Here is an 8,866-nt window from a genome sequence, read left to right as displayed (position 1 = left end):
CTCCCCCAGCACCCCCAAGGCCTTTCCTGCAGGGCTGCTCTCCAGCCAGTCCCTGCCCAGCCTGTGTTGGTGCCTGGGGTTGCCCTGAGCCAGCTGCAGGACCTTGCCCTTGGCCTTGTTGAGCCTCCTGAGGTTGGCTTGGGCCCAGCTCTGCAGCCTGCCCAGGTGCCTCTGGATGGATCCTTCCCTCCAGCTGTCAGCAGCACCACACAGCTTGGTGCTGAGGGAGCCTCAGTGCCACTGTCCCTGGCACCAACAGAGATGTTAAGCAGCACTGGTGCCAGTGCTGAGCCCTGAGGGACTCCACTTGTCAGAGGGCAGGGAGCTGCTGGAGGCTCACTCAGGGTGCTGGCCCTGGCATGGGTGGAACCCGGTGGAAGAAGGCTTGAGCTAAGCTCCCAAGTCCTGTGCCTGAGCTGTGTGACCCCAGGGCAGCACTTCCTGCCTGCTGCCTGAAAAGAAGCTGTCACAGAGGCTTGCAGGATGCTGCAGCCAGCCCCTGTGACCCCCAGGACACAGCACTGCTGGCTCCTTGCCACAGATTGGCCCTGTGACAAAGAGGTCAGCTGCCAGCACCCTGGCCCAAGCCATGCACTCCTGCTTGCAGGCAGCATTGGTGCTTGGGGAGCAGCCTGCTGCCCCCCAGGACACAGCTCTCACACACTGGCCATGCCTGCACTGGCTGCATGCAAGCAACACAGCAGCTCAGCTCGGGGTGGGGCAGCTGGGCTCAGCTCCCAGCCTGAGCTTTGGAGCAGACCAGGCATGCAGTTGTTGCCCTGGCATCTCAGCTCCACTCCATCGTGGCTGGCTTTGAGCCCAGGCTGTGCCCAGGGCGGCACAAGCCCTGCAGCTGGCACCATGCCACCAGCTGCAGCGTTGGTGCAGGGGGAAGAGGCACGGGCACCCCCCAGCCCCTGCAGCAGGACACATCAGGCCACCCAGCACTGCTCACAAAATACTTTTATTCTGCTTCATCAAAAGAGCCTGACACTCCTCATGGGAGCCCTCTGGGGGGTCTCCTGGGAGGAGCTGTGGCTCCACTGCCAGAGCCCTTCTGTCCCAGGGCCCCCAGGCCCCTGCAGCAGGCAGGCAAAGCAGCTCCGCCCCGGCTGCACCGCAGCTCCCAGCCGGGCCAAGCCCAGACTGGGGGTGCCCAGGCCGTGGGGATCCCCTCCTCGTGCACATCCCCTGAGGCTGGGGAAGCAGAGGGGGCTGGAGGCAGCTCTTGCAGGAGGCACTCAGCACTGCACACATTGCTGCAGGCCTTCAAGCTGCAGCAGCACCCCCGGAGTTCCTCACACCACAGGGGGAGGGGGTGGCTGAGGCACAGCCAGAGCAGGATGATACCCAGCCAGGGACAGCTGCTAGGGGCAAAAGCCATGCAGCCACCTGGCCCAGCAAGGCTCAGAGCCACAGGGAAGCAGCTCTGCCAGCACCAGCCTGGGAAGCTTTCCTGCTCCCCACACAGGGATCTTGCAGGGAGCTTTCCCTCATGCCCCTGCTCCTCCTCATCTCCAGTCTGGCAGAACCTACCCTGCTCATGCAGCCCCCAGGCCAGGCTTTGATGCCAGCACTGAGCAGGGCTCAAGCCCAGTGATCACCAGCTGGAGCCAAGTCTCCTCCAGCTGTGCTGTTCCACACAGCCTTTGTCTCAAAATTCAACCACAGTGGCCACTGCAAGGCAGCAAGGCTGAGGAGGTGGAGAGTGAAGAGAGATGAGACTCCACTGGCTCCTCAAAGCCCTTCCCACAGGACAAATGGGAGCCTTGCAGGGGACACTTCAAACCCCACAGCTACCCAAGGTGCTGCCAGCAGGAAGGGCCTTCAGCTCTGCCCTGCCTGCTGCCTGAGCTGCCTGCCAGCACGAGATGCAGACACCCATCCTGCTCCCCAGAGCTGGCACCTCCAACCCTGTGCTACAGGAGTGAACAAGGAAAGCCAGAGCAAGCTCTGCTGGTGAGAGCAGTGCCCTCCTCTGCTCCTCAGTGAGTAACCTCTGCTGGTGAGAGCAGTGCCCTCCTCTGCTCCTCAGTGTGAGTAACCTCTGCTGGTGAGAGCAGTGCCCTCCTCTGCTCCTCAGTGTGAGTAACCTCTGCTGGTGAGAGCAGTGCCCTCCTCTGCTCCTCAGTGTGAGTAACCTCTGCTGGTGAGAGCAGTGCCCTCCTCTGCTCCTCAGTGAGTAACCTCTGCTGGTGAGAGCAGTGCCCTCCTCTGCTCCTCAGTGAGTAACCTCTGCTGGTGAGAGCAGTGCCCTCCTCTGCTCCTCAGTGAGTAACCTCTGCTGGTGAGAGCAGTGCCCTCCTCTGCTCCTCAGTGAGTAACCTCTGCTGGTGAGAGCAGTGCCCTCCTCTGCTCCTCAGTGAGTAACCTCTGCTGGTGAGAGCAGTGCCCTCCTCTGCTCCTCAGTGAGTAACCTCTGCTGGTGAGAGCAGTGCCCTCCTCTGCTCCTCAGTGAGTAACCTCTGCTGGTGAGAGCAGTGCCCTCCTCTGCTCCTCAGTGAGTAACCTCTGCTGGTGAGAGCAGTGCCCTCCTCTGCTCCTCACTGTGAGCAACCTCTGCTGGTGAGAGCAGTGCCCTCCTCTGCTCCTCAGTGTGAGTAACCTCTGCTGGTGACAGCAGTGCCCTCCTCTGCTCCTCACTGTGAGTAACCTCTGCTGGTGAGAGCAGTGCCCTCCTCTGCTCCTCAGTGAGTAACCTCTGCTGGTGAGAGCAGTGCCCTCCTCTGCTCCTCAGTGTGAGTAACCTCTGCTGGTGAGAGCAGTGCCCTCCTCTGCTCCTCAGTGAGTAACCTCTGCTGGTGACAGCAGTGCCCTCCTCTGCTCCTCAGTGTGAGTAACCTCTGCTGGTGAGAGCAGTGCCCTCCTCTGCTCCTCACTGTGAGCAACCTCTGCTGGTGAGAGCAGTGCCCTCCTCTGCTCCTCAGTGAGTAACCTCTGCTGGTGAGAGCAGTGCCCTCCTCTGCTCCTCAGTGTGAGTAACCTCTGCTGGTGAGAGCAGTGCCCTCCTCTGCTCCTCAGTGTGAGTAACCTCTGCTGGTGAGAGCAGTGCCCTCCTCTGCTCCTCAGTGTGAGCAACCTCTGCTGGTGACAGCAGTGCCCTCCTCTGCTCCTCAGTGAGTAACCTCTGCTGGTGAGAGCAGTGCCCTCCTCTGCTCCTCAGTGAGTAACCTCTGCTGGTGAGAGCAGTGCCCTCCTCTGCTCCTCACTGTGAGTAACCTCTGCTGGTGACAGCAGTGCCCTCCTCTGCTCCTCAGTGAGTAACCTCTGCTGGTGAGAGCAGTGCCCTCCTCTGCTCCTCAGTGTGAGTAACCTCTGCTGGTGAGAGCAGTGCCCTCCTCTGCTCCTCAGTGAGCAACCTCTGCTGGTGACAGCAGTGCCCTCCTCTGCTCCTCAGTGAGTAACCTCTGCTGGTGAGAGCAGTGCCCTCCTCTGCTCCTCAGTGAGTAACCTCTGCTGGTGAGAGCAGTGCCCTCCTCTGCTCCTCACTGTGAGCAACCTCTGCTGGTGACAGCAGTGCCCTCCTCTGCTCCTCAGTGAGTAACCTCTGCTGGTGAGAGCAGTGCCCTCCTCTGCTCCTCACTGTGAGCAACCTCTGCTGGTGAGAGCAGTGCCCTCCTCTGCTCCTCACTGTGAGCAACCTCTGCTGGTGAGAGCAGTGCCCTCCTCTGCTCCTCAGTGAGTAACCTCTGCTGGTGAGAGCAGTGCCCTCCTCTGCTCCTCACTGTGAGCAACCTCTGCTGGTGAGAGCAGTGCCCTCCTCTGCTCCTCAGTGAGTAACCTCTGCTGGTGACAGCAGTGCCCTCCTCTGCTCCTCACTGTGAGCAACCTCTGCTGGTGACAGCAGTGCCCTCCTCTGCTCCTCAGTGAGTAACCTCTGCTGGTGAGAGCAGTGCCCTCCTCTGCTCCTCAGTGAGTAACCTCTGCTGGTGACAGCAGTGCCCTCCTCTGCTCCTCAGTGAGTAACCTCTGCTGGTGAGAGCAGTGCCCTCCTCTGCTCCTCAGTGAGTAACCTCTGCTGGTGAGAGCAGTGCCCTCCTCTGCTCCTCAGTGAGTAACCTCTGCTGGTGAGAGCAGTGCCCTCCTCTGCTCCTCAGTGAGTAACCTCTGCTGGTGAGAGCAGTGCCCTCCTCTGCTCCTCAGTGTGAGTAACCTCTGCTGGTGACAGCAGTGCCCTCCTCTGCTCCTCAGTGAGTAACCTCTGCTGGTGAGAGCAGTGCCCTCCTCTGCTCCTCAGTGTGAGTAACCTCTGCTGGTGAGAGCAGTGCCCTCCTCTGCTCCTCAGTGTGAGTAACCTCTGCTGGTGAGAGCAGTGCCCTCCTCTGCTCCTCAGTGTGAGTAACCTCTGCTGGTGAGAGCAGTGCCCTCCTCTGCTCCTCACTGTGAGCAACCTCTGCTGGTGAGAGCAGTGCCCTCCTCTGCTCCTCAGTGTGAGCAACCTCTGCTGGTGACAGCAGTGCCCTCCTCTGCTCCTCACTGTGAGCAACCTCTGCTGGTGACAGCAGTGCCCTCCTCTGCTCCTCAGTGAGTAACCTCTGCTGGTGAGAGCAGTGCCCTCCTCTGCTCCTCAGTGAGTAACCTCTGCTGGTGAGAGCAGTGCCCTCCTCTGCTCCTCACTGTGAGTAACCTCTGCTGGTGAGAGCAGTGCCCTCCTCTGCTCCTCAGTGAGTAACCTCTGCTGGTGAGAGCAGTGCCCTCCTCTGCTCCTCAGTGTGAGTAACCTCTGCTGGTGAGAGCAGTGCCCTCCTCTGCTCCTCACTGTGAGCAACCTCTGCTGGTGAGAGCAGTGCCCTCCTCTGCTCCTCAGTGTGAGCAACCTCTGCTGGTGAGAGCAGTGCCCTCCTCTGCTCCTCACTGTGAGCAACCTCTGCTGGTGACAGCAGTGCCCTCCTCTGCTCCTCAGTGAGTAACCTCTGCTGGTGAGAGCAGTGCCCTCCTCTGCTCCTCACTGTGAGCAACCTCTGCTGGTGAGAGCAGTGCCCTCCTCTGCTCCTCACTGTGAGCAACCTCTGCTGGTGAGAGCAGTGCCCTCCTCTGCTCCTCAGTGAGTAACCTCTGCTGGTGAGAGCAGTGCCCTCCTCTGCTCCTCAGTGTGAGTAACCTCTGCTGGTGAGAGCAGTGCCCTCCTCTGCTCCTCAGTGAGTAACCTCTGCTGGTGACAGCAGTGCCCTCCTCTGCTCCTCAGTGTGAGCAACCTCTGCTGGTGAGAGCAGTGCCCTCCTCTGCTCCTCAGTGAGTAACCTCTGCTGGTGAGAGCAGTGCCCTCCTCTGCTCCTCAGTGAGTAACCTCTGCTGGTGAGAGCAGTGCCCTCCTCTGCTCCTCAGTGAGTAACCTCTGCTGGTGAGAGCAGTGCCCTCCTCTGCTCCTCAGTGTGAGTAACCTCTGCTGGTGAGAGCAGTGCCCTCCTCTGCTCCTCAGTGAGTAACCTCTGCTGGTGACAGCAGTGCCCTCCTCTGCTCCTCACTGTGAGCAACCTCTGCTGGTGAGAGCAGTGCCCTCCTCTGCTCCTCAGTGTGAGCAACCTCTGCTGGTGAGAGCAGTGCCCTCCTCTGCTCCTCACTGTGAGCAACCTCTGCTGGTGAGAGCAGTGCCCTCCTCTGCTCCTCAGTGAGTAACCTCTGCTGGTGAGAGCAGTGCCCTCCTCTGCTCCTCAGTGAGCAACCTCTGCTGGTGAGAGCAGTGCCCTCCTCTGCTCCTCAGTGTGAGCAACCTCTGCTGGTGAGAGCAGTGCCCTCCTCTGCTCCTCACTGTGAGCAACCTCTGCTGGTGAGAGCAGTGCCCTCCTCTGCTCCTCAGTGAGTAACCTCTGCTGGTGAGAGCAGTGCCCTCCTCTGCTCCTCAGTGAGTAACCTCTGCTGGTGAGAGCAGTGCCCTCCTCTGCTCCTCAGTGAGTAACCTCTGCTGGTGAGAGCAGTGCCCTCCTCTGCTCCTCAGTGAGTAACCTCTGCTGGTGAGAGCAGTGCCCTCCTCTGCTCCTCAGTGAGTAACCTCTGCTGGTGAGAGCAGTGCCCTCCTCTGCTCCTCACTGTGAGTAACCTCTGCTGGTGAGAGCAGTGCCCTCCTCTGCTCCTCAGTGAGTAACCTCTGCTGGTGACAGCAGTGCCCTCCTCTGCTCCTCAGTGTGAGCAACCTCTGCTGGTGAGAGCAGTGCCCTCCTCTGCTCCTCAGTGTGAGTAACCTCTGCTGGTGACAGCAGTGCCCTCCTCTGCTCCTCAGTGAGTAACCTCTGCTGGTGAGAGCAGTGCCCTCCTCTGCTCCTCAGTGTGAGTAACCTCTGCTGGTGAGAGCAGTGCCCTCCTCTGCTCCTCAGTGAGTAACCTCTGCTGGTGAGAGCAGTGCCCTCCTCTGCTCCTCACTGTGAGCAACCTCTGCTGGTGAGAGCAGTGCCCTCCTCTGCTCCTCAGTGTGAGCAACCTCTGCTGGTGAGAGCAGTGCCCTCCTCTGCTCCTCACTGTGAGCAACCTCTGCTGGTGACAGCAGTGCCCTCCTCTGCTCCTCACTGTGAGCAACCTCTGCTGGTGACAGCAGTGCCCTCCTCTGCTCCTCAGTGAGTAACCTCTGCTGGTGACAGCAGTGCCCTCCTCTGCTCCTCAGTGAGTAACCTCTGCTGGTGAGAGCAGTGCCCTCCTCTGCTCCTCACTGTGAGCAACCTCTGCTGGTGAGAGCAGTGCCCTCCTCTGCTCCTCAGTGAGTAACCTCTGCTGGTGAGAGCAGTGCCCTCCTCTGCTCCTCACTGTGAGCAACCTCTGCTGGTGAGAGCAGTGCCCTCCTCTGCTCCTCACTGTGAGCAACCTCTGCTGGTGAGAGCAGTGCCCTCCTCTGCTCCTCAGTGAGTAACCTCTGCTGGTGAGAGCAGTGCCCTCCTCTGCTCCTCAGTGAGTAACCTCTGCTGGTGAGAGCAGTGCCCTCCTCTGCTCCTCAGTGAGTAACCTCTGCTGGTGACAGCAGTGCCCTCCTCTGCTCCTCAGTGAGTAACCTCTGCTGGTGAGAGCAGTGCCCTCCTCTGCTCCTCAGTGAGTAACCTCTGCTGGTGAGAGCAGTGCCCTCCTCTGCTCCTCAGTGAGTAACCTCTGCTGGTGAGAGCAGTGCCCTCCTCTGCTCCTCACTGTGAGCAACCTCTGCTGGTGAGAGCAGTGCCCTCCTCTGCTCCTCAGTGAGTAACCTCTGCTGGTGAGAGCAGTGCCCTCCTCTGCTCCTCAGTGTGAGTAACCTCTGCTGGTGAGAGCAGTGCCCTCCTCTGCTCCTCAGTGTGAGTAACCTCTGCTGGTGAGAGCAGTGCCCTCCTCTGCTCCTCAGTGTGAGTAACCTCTGCTGGTGACAGCAGTGCCCTCCTCTGCTCCTCAGTGAGTAACCTCTGCTGGTGAGAGCAGTGCCCTCCTCTGCTCCTCACTGTGAGCAACCTCTGCTGGTGAGAGCAGTGCCCTCCTCTGCTCCTCACTGTGAGTAACCTCTGCTGGTGAGAGCAGTGCCCTCCTCTGCTCCTCACTGTGAGCAACCTCTGCTGGTGAGAGCAGTGCCCTCCTCTGCTCCTCAGTGAGTAACCTCTGCTGGTGAGAGCAGTGCCCTCCTCTGCTCCTCAGTGAGTAACCTCTGCTGGTGAGAGCAGTGCCCTCCTCTGCTCCTCAGTGAGTAACCTCTGCTGGTGAGAGCAGTGCCCTCCTCTGCTCCTCAGTGAGTAACCTCCCTTCACAGGACCACAGGCTCAGAGGATGTGAGGGGTTGGAAGGGACCTCCAGAGAGCTTCCAGCCCAAGCCCTGCCAGAGCAGGAGCAGAGAATCCAGCACAGGTCCCACAGGAACACATCCAGACAGGGCTGCAAAGGCTCCAGAGCAGGAGACTCCACAACCTCTCTGGGCAGCCTGCTCCAGGCCTCTGGGAACCTCCCAGGCAAGAAGTTCCTCCTCCTGCTGAGCTGCAACCTCCTGGGCTGCAGCTTCCTTGAGGAGAGAGGCTGCCACCCTGAGTTCAGCCACACAGGAGAACAGCACTGGAACGCCTGAAGGCCACCCAGCTCACTTGAGGAACCCACTGGCAGAGGTAATGTAGAGGCCATTGCTTGTCATGAGGCTGCAGATGGTGGCAGGGACAGAAGATCTCAAGGTCAGCCCCAATGAGTGCAGCTGGGGGACCCAAGGGCACAGGAAGGCAGGCTGGACACACAGCTACTCAGGCTGGCAGAGCAGAGGCCATCTCTGAGCTTGTGGTGGGTCCAGGGGCCAGCAATGCTGCTCTGCTGCCAGCTATGGAACAGTTGCCTTGCTCAGGCTCTTGCCAGTTTCTTGCCCAGCCATCATCCTCTGAGCCTGCTGCACAACACTAGAACCACAGAATCAATCAGCTTGGAAGAGACCTCAGAGCTCATCAGCTCCAACCTATGACCTAACAGCCAACACCTCCTGACAGCTAACCCAAGGCTCCAAGTGCCACATCCAATCCCCTCCTGAACACCTCCAGGGATGGGGACTCCACCACCTCCCTGGGCAGCACATCCCCAGGGCCAATCTCTCTCTCTCTGGGAAGAACTTTCTCCTCACCTCCAGCCTAAACCCCCCCTGGCACAGCTTGAGACTGTGTCCTCTTGTTCTGGTGCTGGGTGCCTGGGAGCAGAGCCCAACCCCCACCTGGCTCCAACCTCCCTGCAGGGAGTTGGAGAGAGCAAGAAGGTCTCCCCTGAGCCTCCTCTTCTCCAGGCTAAGCAACCCCAGCTCCCTCAGCCTCTCCTCACAGGGCTGTGCCCCAGACCCCTCCCCAGCTTTCTTGCCCTTCTCTGGACACCTTCCAGCAGCTCAACCTCTTTCCTGACCTGAGGAGCCCAGAACTGGACACAGGACTCCAGGTGTGGCCTCAGCAGTGCTGAGCACAGG

The 8,866-nt window shown here is 60.0% G+C and overlaps 1 long non-coding RNA gene across 12 annotated transcripts; it reads right to left on the bottom strand.

Annotated features, from left to right (window-relative positions):
- Positions 1–3,644: 3,644 nt before the first annotated feature.
- On the bottom strand, positions 3,645–7,531 carry LOC137456836 (uncharacterized). 12 transcript variants are annotated; one of them, XR_010991121.1, is made up of 6 exons: positions 6,512–7,531; positions 5,990–6,415; positions 4,866–5,381; positions 4,440–4,817; positions 3,830–3,921; positions 3,645–3,781 (listed from the first exon to the last, which is right to left on the bottom strand). It is a non-coding gene; the product is annotated as an uncharacterized lncRNA (long non-coding RNA). The 12 variants fall into 12 exon arrangements; XR_010991116.1 differs by lacking the exons at positions 3,645–3,781; positions 3,830–3,921 and adding exons at positions 4,012–4,153; positions 4,200–4,439 and having other exon boundaries at positions 4,488–4,817; XR_010991119.1 differs by lacking the exons at positions 3,645–3,781; positions 3,830–3,921 and adding an exon at positions 4,160–4,439 and having other exon boundaries at positions 4,488–4,817; positions 5,990–6,131; positions 6,180–6,415.
- Between the last annotated feature and the right edge of the window lie 1,335 nt (positions 7,532–8,866).

Source organism: Melanerpes formicivorus, unplaced genomic scaffold, assembly GCF_026170545.1.
Source record: "Melanerpes formicivorus ecotype bairdi unplaced genomic scaffold, bMelFor1.0.p_v2 SCAF_139, whole genome shotgun sequence".
Classification (NCBI taxonomy): Eukaryota; Metazoa; Chordata; class Aves; order Piciformes; family Picidae; genus Melanerpes; species Melanerpes formicivorus.
The sequence above is the reverse complement of the archived record's forward strand: the minus strand, read 5'-3'. Positions and strand labels throughout refer to the sequence as shown.